This window comes from Clupea harengus, chromosome 18, assembly GCF_900700415.2.
Source record: "Clupea harengus chromosome 18, Ch_v2.0.2, whole genome shotgun sequence".
Taxonomy (NCBI): Eukaryota; Metazoa; Chordata; class Actinopteri; order Clupeiformes; family Clupeidae; genus Clupea; species Clupea harengus.
In genome coordinates this window covers 24,499,257-24,514,244 of record NC_045169.1, presented here as the reverse complement: position 1 = coordinate 24,514,244, position 14,988 = coordinate 24,499,257, and the positions used below count along the sequence as shown (strand labels likewise).

The following is a 14,988-nucleotide window of genomic DNA, read 5'->3' as shown; positions in this document are numbered from 1 at the left end:
GGTAAGTAATACATCAGCTGTTAATATTAGCTACTGTTACATTTCATACCAGCTGCCTAGGCCTGAATGAGCTAGCTGGTGTCATTTTGCAATGCCCTTTGCTCATCCATCCAGAGGAGAGGCACCCACAGTCACTTAGAAGACCACAAGTCTGTACACCATTTTATACCTGTATCTTCTGTACTAAAGCATCTTTGGCTACACAGTGCCGGATTAAGTTGTATGCAGCTAATAGTTGCGTTTTTTTTTTTTACTTCGGCTGACTTCAACTGACTTGATAGCAAATGTGAACATCCAGTTTAGTCTAGAAGGAGTTGGACAGACTGCAGTCAAGCCGGTCAGTTTCTCTTGCCCGTTGTAGTTTGGAATTGACGTGATTAACGGGAGATCACGTGGAGTCGTGTTTCTTATTGCTGTTTACAGTGGGTATGGTCAAAATTCTCCTTTATTTTTTATTCAAATGAACATGACGACTAAAATTAATTGTAGTGTTAATTTAATGAATCATTGTAGAGATAGGCCTGCATTCAACAGGTTAGCATTGCAGATCACATGTTCAGTGTTAGGTGTCTGCACATTTTTATCATCAGCCTACACTTTAGCATACATTAATAAAGTAATATAAGGTTTTCAGTGCCACTGTTCCAGAAATCACATATCAGTTTCAGGTATTTCTTTATTTTTAAAACGATTCACTCACTCAAACAAACTGCCTTTGAGCTCAGAGGTGACTTGTGTCTTTTAGAATAATTTTTTTCTGTTTTGTTTCTTGCCTCAATGATTGCTATGACATGAAGCAATTGTTTGTTGTTTCACCCATGGAAGGCAAGAGGGGCATTCCAGAAAGTGGGTTTTGTTCAAACTCTGAGTTGGTTAAACCTGACATGAGGGAAACTCTGGGTTGTTCAATCCAGAAAGAGAGGGAACTCAAACTTTGGGTCAGTTACCACGGTAACTGAGTCTGTGAATCTCACCTGCTTGTTGGCAGGTTTGCTCCTCCATCCTGTTGAGCAGCTATTGGCCATGGGGTTTCCTTTCCTCATTTCCTGTACATGTAGAAGCCACATTCATTCGCATAGCCTTACAGCGGGAGGGGATTTTGAGACCCAGAATCAATGTGCCATCATTCCTTAATGACTACGTAATCAAACATTATCATTAACATTTTTGGTACGAAATAAACCACAGCGCATTTCCATACAAACTTGACGATGACAAGTGCTATGATTACAGACATACACTAAAGTATGGTGTAGCCCAGTACTATTCAATCTAAACTAACACATTTCACAAGATTCATGATTTGTTGTAAAATATTTGAGGTTTTCATAATTTTAACTGTATGTTATTTTTGTTCCGCATGCTTGTTCCATTCATCCGGATGAGGAAGGACAAGAGTATCATTTGCTGTTGTTCCATTGTGATTCAAATTATACCTAAATAGGTTTGTCCAGGTCTGTAAATGAACTGCATTGTAGGTTGGAAGTCTCTTTGTAAATTACGTTAAATTAATAAGTGTTACTTTCATCCGGGTCCCCCCTGTTAAAAGAAAGTGTGCTTAAATGTTAAAGGAACAGACTATCTTCAAACTCATTACAATTTAAACAAAAATGTGAAGCAAATATTCATGTATTTGTTTCATGTGAGTAATTTCCAATCATAATCAATACCAATGTTATTGACATGTCAGTTCGACACAAATGAACAGTTGCATAAAATATTAATATAATTTGGTTTTGTTATTGATGTTGTCAAATTGCAAAATTACACAAAAAGAAAGGCATGAGATCCAGCAGCAAGTGATTTGGTGTTTTTACCAACACCCATGGGTGAAATGATGGGTAACCTGTTTGCCTTCATATGGGGTGGAGTTTTCTTCCCCTCCTTACACAACTGACAGTTATATCACATACTGTATCTGCCAGTTTTTTTGTTGATCCAGCCTGTTGATCCGCGTTCTGAATAAGACCATAATGGCCGGTGAGTTTAACTTCTTAAAACGTTTTTCTATGTTCATATTTCAAACGGATTCATCAAACTGATGATCCATGTAATGTGATTTATATTGTAATTATGCACAATACATTAATAGGCGCTTTCTGTAAGCTTCAGGAAATTCACCATAGGGGATAATACATGACCCCTTTCATTTTCATTTAAACTTAAAGTACACATGGACACATGGACAAAAATCACTATTTCAATCTTTCCAAACTTTCCTAAAAAATCCTGGGGCTCTTAAAGTTTAAGGGAGCTACATTGTAATTGTGAAGAAAATAAAAATGTAGACTACACCTTTAAATATCTCAGTGCGCCTTCATTCAAAATTCATCATCACTTCATTCAGAGCATTTTATGGGTAGGAGCAAATATCTTCCACATGATAGCCGCAAGGGTTTTAGCAGCGATCGCTCATATATGGCTCTAAAAGTTTCACCTCATACACTGCATGTGTCATGGTCTTGAAAGCATTTAGGACAGCCGTGGTAAAAACACTCTTGAAATTCACAACAGACAGAAACCCCATTATCTGTATAGTAGCCATCCACAAACTAGGAGCCACTTTTCTTTTCACTGCCATTTAAAGCGTGTTGAATGAATATGCCTCTCCACTGTGACAAATACTCCAAACACTGAAAGGTGACGTGAGAGAAGCTCTTGAAGTGATGCTGATAGTTGTGATTAGGGGATGGTGAGAGTGTTGGGTTCTAAGAATTTCATCCGGTACACCTTCAAACACAACCTCGTGAGGGTAATACATGAAAATGGATCTACTGCCGAAGGACTTAGGCATTTGAGCTAGACGCATAGGTAGGAAGGATAACAAATCAATGAATCTCTATTTATCCGTCTCATCAAATATGTACACAATGTTACCACCCTTCAGAAAGAGAGGGAACTGAAACTTTGGGTCAGTTAACACGGTAACTGAGTCTGTGAATCTCACCTGCTTGCTGGCAGGTTTTCTGGAACAAACCCTGAGTTTCTCTTCCCTCCTGCTGAGCAGCTATTGGACACGGGTTGTCCTTTCCTCATTACCTGTCAATGTTGAAACCACGTTAATTTGCATAGCATAGGTCGGGTGAGGTTTTGTCGACCCAGAATGTATTCAATAATATTCCACCACTTTCTCACCAGTAGCCTAATAGTGTTATTATTTCCATAACCAGTTGCAGTTGTTCCATTGTTGCTCAAATTATACCTAAACAGGTTTGTCCAGGTCTGTAAAACTTTATTTCTGTATTTTATAAGGACAGATGTAGGTTGGAAGTAGGGCTGAACGATTAATTGCATTTGCGATTTAATCGCGATATGATAGAACGCGATTTTCTAACCGCAACGTTCGCGATTAAAAACGTGATCTGAAAAAAAAAAAAAAAAAAAAAATAAATTTTAATTTTTTTTTTAAGATGGTAAATTTAGCACACAGTGTTTAAAAAGTGCATGCCTTGTGTTTATTCTTACAATGACTTGTTTAAATTACTTGAATGCACAGTGGCAAAGCCACCGATTTGTTGTTCTTGATTCTGTAATGAGCAGTTAAATAAAAACTTAAATTGTGGGAAATAATATTTTACACTAAATGTATCTAATATTGTGTTGGTCATATTTAAATCATTCATTACGATTTGTTGGGAAAAAAATTAGGATAAAATAAAAAAATCGCATATTAAATCGCAATCGCAATATTGAGGGGAAAAATCGCAATTAGATTATTTCCCCAAATCGTTCAGCCCTAGTTGGAAGACACAAAATATTGGCTTTCCGTCTCGTATGATGTCTTTGCAAATTACGTTAAATTAAAAAGGGTTTCTTCACTTCTACAAAAAGTGCTTTGCTTGCTTCATCAAGGCTCTCCCCTATTAAAGGAAAACATGGTTTAATGTTAAATGAGCAGACTACCTTCAAATTTAAAGTTGAATTACTTGGCTGAAACCCTTCACAACACAAGCAATGATTTGTACAGCATGAACAAACAGCATTACTGTCAGGAACTGAAGCCATGCTGCTGGATTACAGGTCCAATGAGCATCCCACTGCCCCAAAGGGGAAGAATAATCTGTTAAGGGGGAGGAAGAAAGGAAGGACTTGCCGTTTCCAATGATGGCAGTCTATGCAAAAGGGGTGGTATATTGGTAAAGCGGGGAATTCTGATCTGAAAAACATTAGACAGCGAGGGTTGTTTACTTTATGACTGTCCCCTTCGGAGAACGATATGAGTTGAGAAGAGCATTACATCATTACTGGGTATTAGCGTAATTATTTATGGCTGGAGGCTATTTTCTGAGGTACGAAAACGGTAATTCGGTCCCTCAAATGGATTGAGGCCTAAACATTTGTGGGCAAAGATATCTGTATTGTTGTCAGTGACCTCAAGATGTCATATATTGTATGTGATGTATGGAATATTTCTCACATCTTCTTAGTGGCAAGTGTTGTGAATTAGACTTAATTTTCCTCAGAGATGTCTGTCACCCTGTTGATACTTCCAATTTACAATAAAGCTTTCAAATCTACTAAACCTCTGATAGAATCTAAATGAGCACGCCAAAGTTGAAGAAGGGACCGGAGGATGTCGTCAGGTTTCTGGAGTTTATTTCGGCGTGGATACCCCCTCTCAGCTGGTGCTCAAAGAAAGGCCTACCTTAATGTAGACTATGTAGGTCAGAGGTCGCCAACCCGTCGAGCCCTTCCCACTAAATGCCCCTTCTAAAGCAGCTTGCACACTGCCCCGACAAACGCCAACATTCCCCAACAAACGCCAACAAACACCAACAGTTGCGTGCAGCAGCAGTTGGTGTTTGTTGGTCATTGTCGGGTACTGTTTGGGTAAAGTTGCAGAATGTCTGCCCAATGTAGAGAGATTTCCAACATTCTGACAGCTCGTCTGACAGTTGGCAACTAGGCTCAACTCGCGTGCATAACATCCTTGAGCGCTCTTGGATGTCGTTGTTATGTTGGTTATCGGCCAGTTTGTTAAAAAAAAAACGATATCCTAAGTCTATTTATAGATTAACGTTATGTATTAGCTTACCCAAACGAACGGTTTTCCAGACAGATGTTTGTCTATTTTTACTAGGGCTGTCAGCGTTAACGCGTTAATCTATGCGATTTATTTTGATTTTTTTAATTACTTTATTTGGATAGTTATGAAGTTATGACAGGAAGCGATGCGGAGAAGAGGTGGGGAGAGGATTGGGAAATTACATCAGCCAAGACTTGAACCTGTGTCCCCTCGGGCAATGTAAGTAGGGGGCTTGGCCTACCAATAGCCCCCCTTGTTCAAAGTGGGGAATGACAGAAAAAGTTTGAGAACCACTGCGGTAGTTGAAGATGGAGAGAGCTGAGGGATTGTTGGGCGGAAAGTTTCTGTTTAATAGGCAAAATTACGGAACAATCGACAAAACTAAAGTTGTATGTAGCATTTGTCAAATTGAATTTAGCTATCACAGAAGCAGCTCGTCTTTAAGTTATCACCTTAATGCAAAGCACCCGACAGAAAGCAGTCCCAGGTTAGATGGTCGCCAACCCACACTCTACGACTTCTCGAGGAAAATAACTAGACCATTCCGTGAAAAGGTTACCAACGCTTTAGCAGTTTGGGTTGCCGGTGACTGTCGGACCATCAACATAGTTAAGGACGTTGGGCTTACTGAGGTGATTCGAATTGCTTCAGGAGACAATTCTTACGATTTACCGTCGAGGGGCACCATTGTGTCTCGCATACATTCCTTTTATGACCGCGAGAGAGCACGAAAAATTCAGCTCCTCGAGCAAGCTGCCACCGTCACCCTTACTGGTGACCACTGGACATCAGTCAGCAATGACAATTACCTGGGTGTCACAGCTCATTTGATTGACAATGTATGGATATTGAGATATTTTTCATTGGAAGTAAAAAAAAAAAAAACAGACAAACAAACCTTTAATCGCGATTAATCTAGATTAATGAATTTCAAAATGTGAGATTAATTAGTTAATTTTTTTTAATCTATTGACAGCCCTAATTTTTACTTCTATGACTCGTTTAACACTGCAACGTGTTTCTAAATATTAATGTTAAAGGTGACACGTTACATGAGTACGTTTGCGCTTATGTTAGTTATCGGCCACTCCCACTTCATTCCAATTACCGCGTTGGTTTTCGAAATATTAATATGCACGCATACTGTCGTACTGTCGTCGTAAAATAGGCTGTGCAAATATTTAGGCACCCTAATCATTTTCATGATTTGAATACCTGTAACTACTCAATACTAAATAATTGCAACACATAATTAGTCTGATTAGCTTGTTAAGCCTTCAATTCCATAGAAAGGTGCATTCAATCATTAGGAAAACTATCTAAGGTAGCCAATTGCAAGATGTGCTTCTCCTTGATTCTCATCTGAAGAGTGGCAACATGGGGGCCTCAAAACAACTGTCAAATGATCTGAAAACAAAGATCGTCAGTGTTGTGTTGTAACTTCAGTTGATAAATAAAGCAGTTCATATCCAGCCTGCTCATTGCAAATGTGTTTTTTCTTGTTCATATTGTGTGCGGTTAACAAATATTTTCCTTTTTATGTTGCACTGAAATTAAGTGATTTAGTGTGTTCTTGGCCACATCAATTTGAAAGCTCCACCAAAGTGTTTCATTTCATTCAATTACAATTAGGCTGAATAAAAAGTTAAGTTGTAAGTACAGTCTGGAGTCTGGACAGTCTTTTTTTCTCAACGCCTCAATAGGTAGATCTTGCCTGTCACCAAGGCAGAGGTTGTGATCTTTGGCCAAAAAAGGTTGGTGACCACTGATGTAGGTATTTATACAATTCAGTCAGGTAGAATACAATAGGGGAGGGGATGACCACACCCTTTAGGTGAGAGGAAGGGGGAGACAGTGGGGTCAGGGGTTCACCTTTGGGGGGAGGGGGGTGATAACAGGGTACAAAGGGTGATAGCAGGAAGGAGACTCTAGGGGGGAGGGTTCACATGCCGTTTGTTCAGGTCTCAATGAGACAGACAGAGTACACATCCAAGATTACAAGTTACAGATACAAAATAAGGCTACACTAAGTTAATGTCTTACAACAACAGAATAGCAATATTTCCAGTTCCATCACCTCCTCTCTAGAGATTCACTGCAGTGCAAACTATTTTGAATGAACTTCAATAATTAAGCTTCAAAAAGTTCTGAGGTTACCTATTGACTTTGCTAGTATTACTGCAGTGAAGAATTATAACTAGTTTCACATGAAAGACAGAACTATTTTTTTTCAGCGGAAGCCTGTCAGAATATATTTTCCCAAACTGGTGGACTATACATTAGACTCTGTAAGCAGATAGCATCGGCAAAACAAAACTATTAAAACTCCATTTGTTTTGTGAAAATAATGCCTTTGTCAACAGTCACATGTGAACTCGGTCAGATTTTTTTTTTTTATCTTAAAAATAAAATGTGTATAAAAATAACATCCTTACTATAATTTAACCGATAAATTCAAAGTATTGAATCATTACGTGAAATAACTACAAATCCAGGCTTGTCACCACCATCAGACATGCGTCATCTCTGTCGGATTAACATTTTGTTTATCTGTTAGTATGACCGAGTCGATTAGACATATAAAAAGTCGTGTAGATAACCTTTATTCACATAAAATATTTCCCAGTAACAGAGTCCCGAGACTCCGCCATCTTGTTTCGATATTTTTGATTACTCCCGCCCCTATGAACTACGTTGGCTTCCAAATCACACACACGCCGAACTGATTGGCTGTCAGCAGGCAGCAAATCGCTCTCATTTGCATAAAGTTAAAGAATGCCCAACTTTCAGCAGGCAGCAAAGACGATTTTTTTCCTCAGCAGGCAGCAAATTGCTTCCATTCTATCCCAATGAGAGCAGCACGATAACGCGTGCCGTGGACACCCACCGTGAGATGTATCATCTTGTTTACAGGTTACAATGTGCGTAAAAGTAGCTAACATTTTGATAAAAGGACACAATTTCCATTCTTTAATTTCCCTGCAAGGGAAGCGTTACCTTATCCATGATGTCTATTGTACTATTGTCTATATGTGAATGTATCATGTAACACATGCATGCCATCAACTTCTCTTCTTTATCCTCTGAAGGTGATGCTGAAAGGAGGATCTTGCTGGTAGGAGAAACTGGATTTGGTAAAAGCAGCACAGGGAACACCATCTTAGGAAAGAGTGCTTTTACGGAGATGACGGGTCCATTGGCGTGCACAACTAGATGTGTTGCAGAAGAGACAAACATAAATGGGAAAATGATTAAAGTGGTCGACACACGAGGATTTTTTGGAGCAGATGAAGTTGAGACAGAGAACACAGATGGCACAGACTTCTCAGATGACCAAAAGAGTGAGATGGCAAGAAGTATTGTTGAGTGTTCCCCAGGCCCTCATGCTGTGGTCATCGTCCTTCGAGTGGGAAGATACACAAAACACGAGATGGAAACTGTGGAGCAGATCACAATGATTTTTAGTGAAGATGTCTTCAAATATACAATAGTCCTCTTCACACATGGTTATGACCTCAAAGGTGAAACCATTAAAGAGTTTGTCAAAAGGAGTGACAAGCTGCAGAAACTGTGGTGGTCGCTGCCATGTCATTGACAACGAGCACTGGAAGTCTGAGCAGTCTGGATATAAAAGCAACACAACTCAGGTGGGCAGGCTGCTGAATACCATTGAAAACCTGGTGGAAGAGAATGGTGGCAAATGTTACACGAATGAGTTCTTCAAGGCAGTGGATACAGCTGTACAGAACAAAATGGAGAGCATAAAGAAAGAGAACAAAGGAAATCTGCCTGAGAAGGAAATCAGGGAACAAGCCAAGAAAGAAATTTGCTTTCAAATTATCGCAACAGGCTGTGCTACAGGAGTGTTGCTGGGCGCCCTGCTCGCGATTCCCGTGCTGGTGGGAGCAGCCGTGTACCACGTCAACAGGAACCTGGCAGATTTCCTCCTCATCCTGAAAACATCATTGGATCAATCAGATGCAAAACTATCCAAACATGCAAGGGCAGCAGATATAGCGGAAATTATAAATAAAGTGCCTGTAGTGTTAGGTGCAGCAAGAGCAGCGAGAGCAGGGTCAGCGGGATCACTGGCAGCACGAGTAGCTGTAGATGCCATAATGGCTGGAACCGCAACGGGGGCTTTAGATGTTGGGGTTGTAGCTGGTCTAGCAGCAGGGGTTGGAGGTGTGATGATTGCAGCTGGTGCAGTGGCAGGAGGGGTTATAGGAGCGAAAGCAGCTAAGGATGCAGAGAGTCCAGGAGAAGCTGCAGAGATGGCCGCAGGCGCCGTCATTGATGGAGTTAAGAAATTATTTTAAAGGACGCACCTTACAAAAAAGGGTATTCTTTTGTAACTTGACAACTGTTATTGATTCTCTTTTTCCTTTTCCATTCAAGTACATGGGCTTGTTTAAACTTTGTTCAGTCGTTCTTATCACAATTCTTCGTTTGATCTATTATATGTCTGTCTGGAAGTGATGTATAATCTATTTTCCCTGATTCAGTTGTTTAATTTTTGCTTCTCACAACCCTTATCATGATTTAGCTAATTATTTTTGTCTTAACATATTATTTACACAATACATACTGTATACTGACTTCCTTATCTTGTGCTTTGATAAATGCAAATCAACACATTTAAAGTAACTCAAACTGGAATCATCTTAAATGCAACAGTAATTGATGAAAGTGGAATCAATGTATTGTAATATATTCTGTTATGATCTCATTAGGAAAATGTCATTATTTGTCTATTATACTAATTATACATATTAAACAGATTATTTGAATAACAGTTGTGTATTACTATATTAGATTACCATAATGCAACCTAAACTGAAGATGAAAAACATAATAAAGTCACTTAATTACAAACCCTATGATATCAACAACAACAAACAAGGCTGACTTCAGTCAGTTCAGTCAGAAGTCTTTGCATGATGTACTTGGATAATCATACCTATGTCTTGGTCTATAGCCTACACAGTCTGGGTACGTAACACTGGGGGTGACATAACATCAATACAAATGCACCACCAGCCTTAAAGTGGGAACACAGCCTGCCCAGAGACCTATCAAGGACATGATATCTCTCCTCAGGACACCAAGTGCACCCAGCGCATGAAGAGGAATCTTTATCCAGGAAGTGACACAACACGGCCATCATGAAACTGAAGTCAATGGGTTAATAGTGCATAACAACTAACATGCTAACATGCTCATCATGTTAACAGTACAAGCCCCAAACTATCCTCCAACATTACACTGAACCACTTTGTACCTTCAAATTACCATAATGCAATCTGGGCAAAAATTAAAAATCAATAAAAAACATAGTTACTTTTAAATATCTGACAGACATAAGTGGTATCAAAAGCTGTGCAATATGACTTATTCTCCATGGTTTGGCCCCTTAGTCCACTGGGGTATGCCATAACATGTATCAAAATGCAGCACCAACTTCCGAGAAGTATTTTAGAAAATGCTTTAATGAAAGTTATTAAAGAAAGAAATAAAGAAAACTAAATCAGTTTTTAAATCAATGCAGAAGCAGAGTCTTTTCCCTCTCTTTCCCTCAAATCTGTGAGTTAACTCCTCCTCTTCACATGTGTGCCCTGTCACTCACAAACCAAGCACTAGACAGGAAGTGTGTCAGGAGTGGTTGAGACTTGAGCTCTGAAATATGAGCACCCTACTGTCAGCCATGGTAGTGCAGCCATTTTCATTCCAACACGGTACAATGCAAATATGTAAACTTTACCTAGTTTTTTTTTTTTTTCAGTAATATTGCGGGTGGATTATACAGTTGCTTGGTAGTGTTTATGATGACACCCCATAGCTAAAATGCATTTTTAATTTGCTATGGATACATTCATATAACTGAGCAACACCACTGCATTGCCTTCAGATGTTTTACTACAAAACAATCTGATGTATCTCAATTTAAATGAATGTATATATACTACGTAATGCAAATGTTGTATTATTTGACAAATTTTAAAGTTTTATTACATTTTGTTCCTGAAATCCACCCTTCTGCTGGGATCAGGATTATCCTGATTATTTTGGATCAAAGGTATCCCAATCCTACTGAAAGATTCAGGATTATCCTGATTGTTTTGGATCAAAGGTATCCCAATCCTACTGAAAGATTTTGAACAACACATACTGAAGGTTTCATCCAGATCAGATTCTTTTGAACAACCCATTTCCCCGAAAAGTGACACTATGGTTTCTGTATTTCCGTTGTATTGGTAATTACTGTATCTGGTTGTTTTTTGGGGGAATGTTCCTGAATTTATGTATCCCATGCTACTTATGTAGCTTCTGTATTGGCCCATTAGGCACATGATCTCTTCGTATTGTAGTATATAGTGGTTAGTTCACAAATGAATACTGGTGATACAGTAACTGTCATTTCACTCTAATTCGCCACAAACTGTACCTTCCATACCTTCCAACTGCACAAAATGCTGCTTCAGTGGGTTTCATTTGTAATGAAAGTGTACACTGGGAGTGTATTCAGTTCAGGCACCTGGATTTCTAAACTTTGTCCAGTAGATGGCGATCATGTGTAAATAAACTGTGTGTACTCACCTGTGTGTATGTGTGTGTGTGTGTGTGTGTGTGTGTGTGTGTGTGTGTGTGTGTGTGTGTGTGTGTGTGTGTGTGTGTGTCTGTGTCTGTGTCTGTGTTTCAGCAGCTGGTTCGAGTGGATAATAAATGCATGCCTAAGTGAGCATGTCATTATGATAAGGACTCATCATGGTTCAAATTTAGAATCATAAAGTTATTAGTCATTCTTCCTTAGCAAAGAGGGGTGATAAGCAAACAAGACGATAAGCAGGGATGGACTACAGACAGAAAATACTCCCCCACCCTTCCTCCCTCCCTCCCCCTCAACAGCGTGCTACTGCAGGTATGACAGTCCTGTGGAAAGAGAGGCAGGGAGGGACCGAGAGAAAGAGAGAGAGAGAGATACATCAGAAGTATTACATGATACTGACTTATCTCTTTTCTAACATTTCTGTTTCATGTGAAACCATTTCCTTTTCTAAATATAGGTTTTTGGGAATTCTCTTTATTTTGATAATAACCTTAACAGATCATAAAAAAATGGAGAATCGTTGGCATGTATACTAAAGACTTTATTTTACATGTAAAACAGCAATATATTCAATAATGAAGGTGAAAGTAAGATGACTGATTTTTTGAGTGATGAGTATTTTTACACATGTCTGTACATGTTGTGAATGTAATGTGGTTGTTTCACACAATATTAATCACATAGGTAGCCAAATGTCTACTTTATTTACTTCATCACAGTGATGGTTAAAAAACATCAAATAGAAAATATAAATGAATGTATATATACTACGTAATGCAAATGTTGTATCATTTGACCAATTTTAAAGTTGTATTACATTTTGTTCCTGAATCCACCCTTCTGCTGGGATCGGGATTATCGATTATTATTATTATATTGGGATTTTTTTGGTTCAAAGCCTTTGATTCAAAGGTCTCCCAATCCTACTAAAAGATTTTGAACAACACATAGCTACTGAATGTTTCATCCAGATCAGATTCTTTTGAACAACCCATTTAAAAACAAAAAAAGTGACAGTAATGGTTTCTGTATTTCTGTTGTATTGGTAATTACTGTATCTGGTTGTTTTTTGGGGGAATGTTCCTATTGTTAGGCTTTCTCACAAGGACCCAATCGCAGACCAGGTTGCAAAAAATACTTGGATTTATTTCCTTCAACAGAGAACACGCAAAAATTCCAAGCAGACAAAAACACAGAACAGAGCTCCAAAGGTAAAAAACACAGAAGATCAAAAACAGGTAGGCTACTTGGAAAAATGCAGGATTCTGGCATAGATTCGCACAGACAAAGAATTAGGCTACGATCCGACAGCAAACTACAGAAGCACAGGTCAATATATAGAAGGGGGAACAGAGAAAATACACAGGTGAAACCAACAAGGGGAATTAACAAGGCACAGGAGAAACAAATCAGGCAACAAATCAAAGGTAAGATGGGGAACAGATGATATATACAGGTGAAAACAATTCAGGTAAAACAGATAAAGGTAAACAGATGCATAGGCCGGGAAAAAGCAGAGGGCGGAGTCTCTGGACAATAACAGAACGCACATGGCCTGATCACAGAAACAAAACAAACACATGGCGAATCAAACAAACGGGGGGAAACCCGTGGCATAACAAAACACAGCAGCGATCAAAATGAAAAATGTCTCTTAGATCGCAGGGATCTTAACACTTATGTTGCCAATGCTACTTATTATGTAGCGTCAGGGTTAGCCAATGCTACTTATGTAGCTTTAGGGTTAGCCGTTTAGGCACATTATCTGATCTTTGGCTGCTTAGTGGTTAGTTCACAAATGAATACTGATGATACAGTAACTGTCATTTCACTTTAGTTCGCCACATACTGTACCTTCCATACCTTCCAACTGCACGAAATGGGTTTTTATTTGTAATGATAGTGTGTACACTGGGAGTGTATTCTGGTGAGATTGTCTGCCGCTGCTCTCTGGAATCTGTCTGTGCCATTTCCCTTCTGTTTTGGTTACTGGATTACTTGTTTTTCATGGACTATACCAAAAGCCAAAGATTTGCAACCACTGGATCGTTTATCTTAAATCAAATCTTGTATTAGTCAAGCTGGTTCGTTTGGATGTAGGAACAGAAGCAGCTGAGAATGGCACTACACCAGGAGCAGCTGCAGAGATGAGAGATGGCTGAATATGCTATTTGTGATCATGTCAAAAAAAAGTATCTGTAAGAAAGAGTACAATCAACTTTGAGTCATGATTTGAGAATGGTAAAGGAGGTCTTTGTTCAGCTTTTTGACAAAGGTTATCACCACACTTCTAAACTGTGATATTTATTATTTAGATTGTAAGTATTTCGGGCAACAACTCTCATCTCAACTCTATGAGATGTATTCATTTCTCTTTCTCTCTTGTTATTCACATTTCATGTGTATTGTTCAGACAAATGTTAGATATGTTGTGTATACATTGAAATACAAAATATGAACTGTAACCATCATCAATGATTTTGAAAGTAAAGTTCTGTCAATTAATACATTCTGTTATGACCTAATTAAAATAGTCATAATTTTAATTGTGTTTTAAAATAGTTGACACATTATTTAAAGAATAGTGATTTAAAAAAAGCTATACATTTTGTTGATTTTCTTTTTGGTTTACTTCACACATTTGTGTTTATTCATTTTTGATCTATCGAAAATGACTGCATTCATTATGTGTGCTGTTTAGGTACAGAATTTCATAATTGTACTTATGTTAGAACACTGGAATTTAAGCACAGAGTAACACAGAAGAACGATATTCCTCTTATCAAAAAAGTACCATGCGAGGAAGTTCTCCCCTCCCAAATAGAGTTGGTTGGGTCCATAGCCCGTCTTTTCCAAAAAGTTTTCTTAGATAGGCTAACGATAGCTGGGCCGGCCCTACCGCAACGATACGCGTCAGGGAGGATGGATGGGAGGAGGAGGCCAGGAGGGGCTGAAAAAGCCAGGTTGAAAAAAAAGAAAGGCATTGGAGGAGCATGCTGCCAAATGTGCCAAGCTTACCAATTTATTTTCAAGAGGACAAACACAAGTGGCAACTGGTAAAGAGAGACATAGGCCTAATGATTAGCAACGTAACTATTCGGCTAACGTTGTAGCGTTGGTTAATACCGTTGTAGCGTTGTCAACCTATTCGCAAGCAAAATATTAAATTGAATTAAAATATTACTGTGCCATTTGTCTATTTAATACTCTCACAGTACAATCCCCTCACAGATGCTTATCATGTCATTGCGTTAGCATATACGTTTCTGTTGACTATGTCCATCACACAGGTTGCATGTGAGAGAAGCTTCTCAACCTTCAAATTTGTGAAGAATAGGTTACGAAGCTAATTGAG

General features: G+C 38.7%; 1 protein-coding gene across 2 annotated transcripts in view; it reads left to right on the top strand.

Moving 5' to 3' along the window:
• Window positions 1-14,988, top strand: part of LOC105898408 (heavy metal-binding protein HIP-like) — a 249,655-nt gene that overhangs the window by 74,317 nt on the left and 160,350 nt on the right. The gene's annotated exons all lie outside the window — the stretch shown is intronic.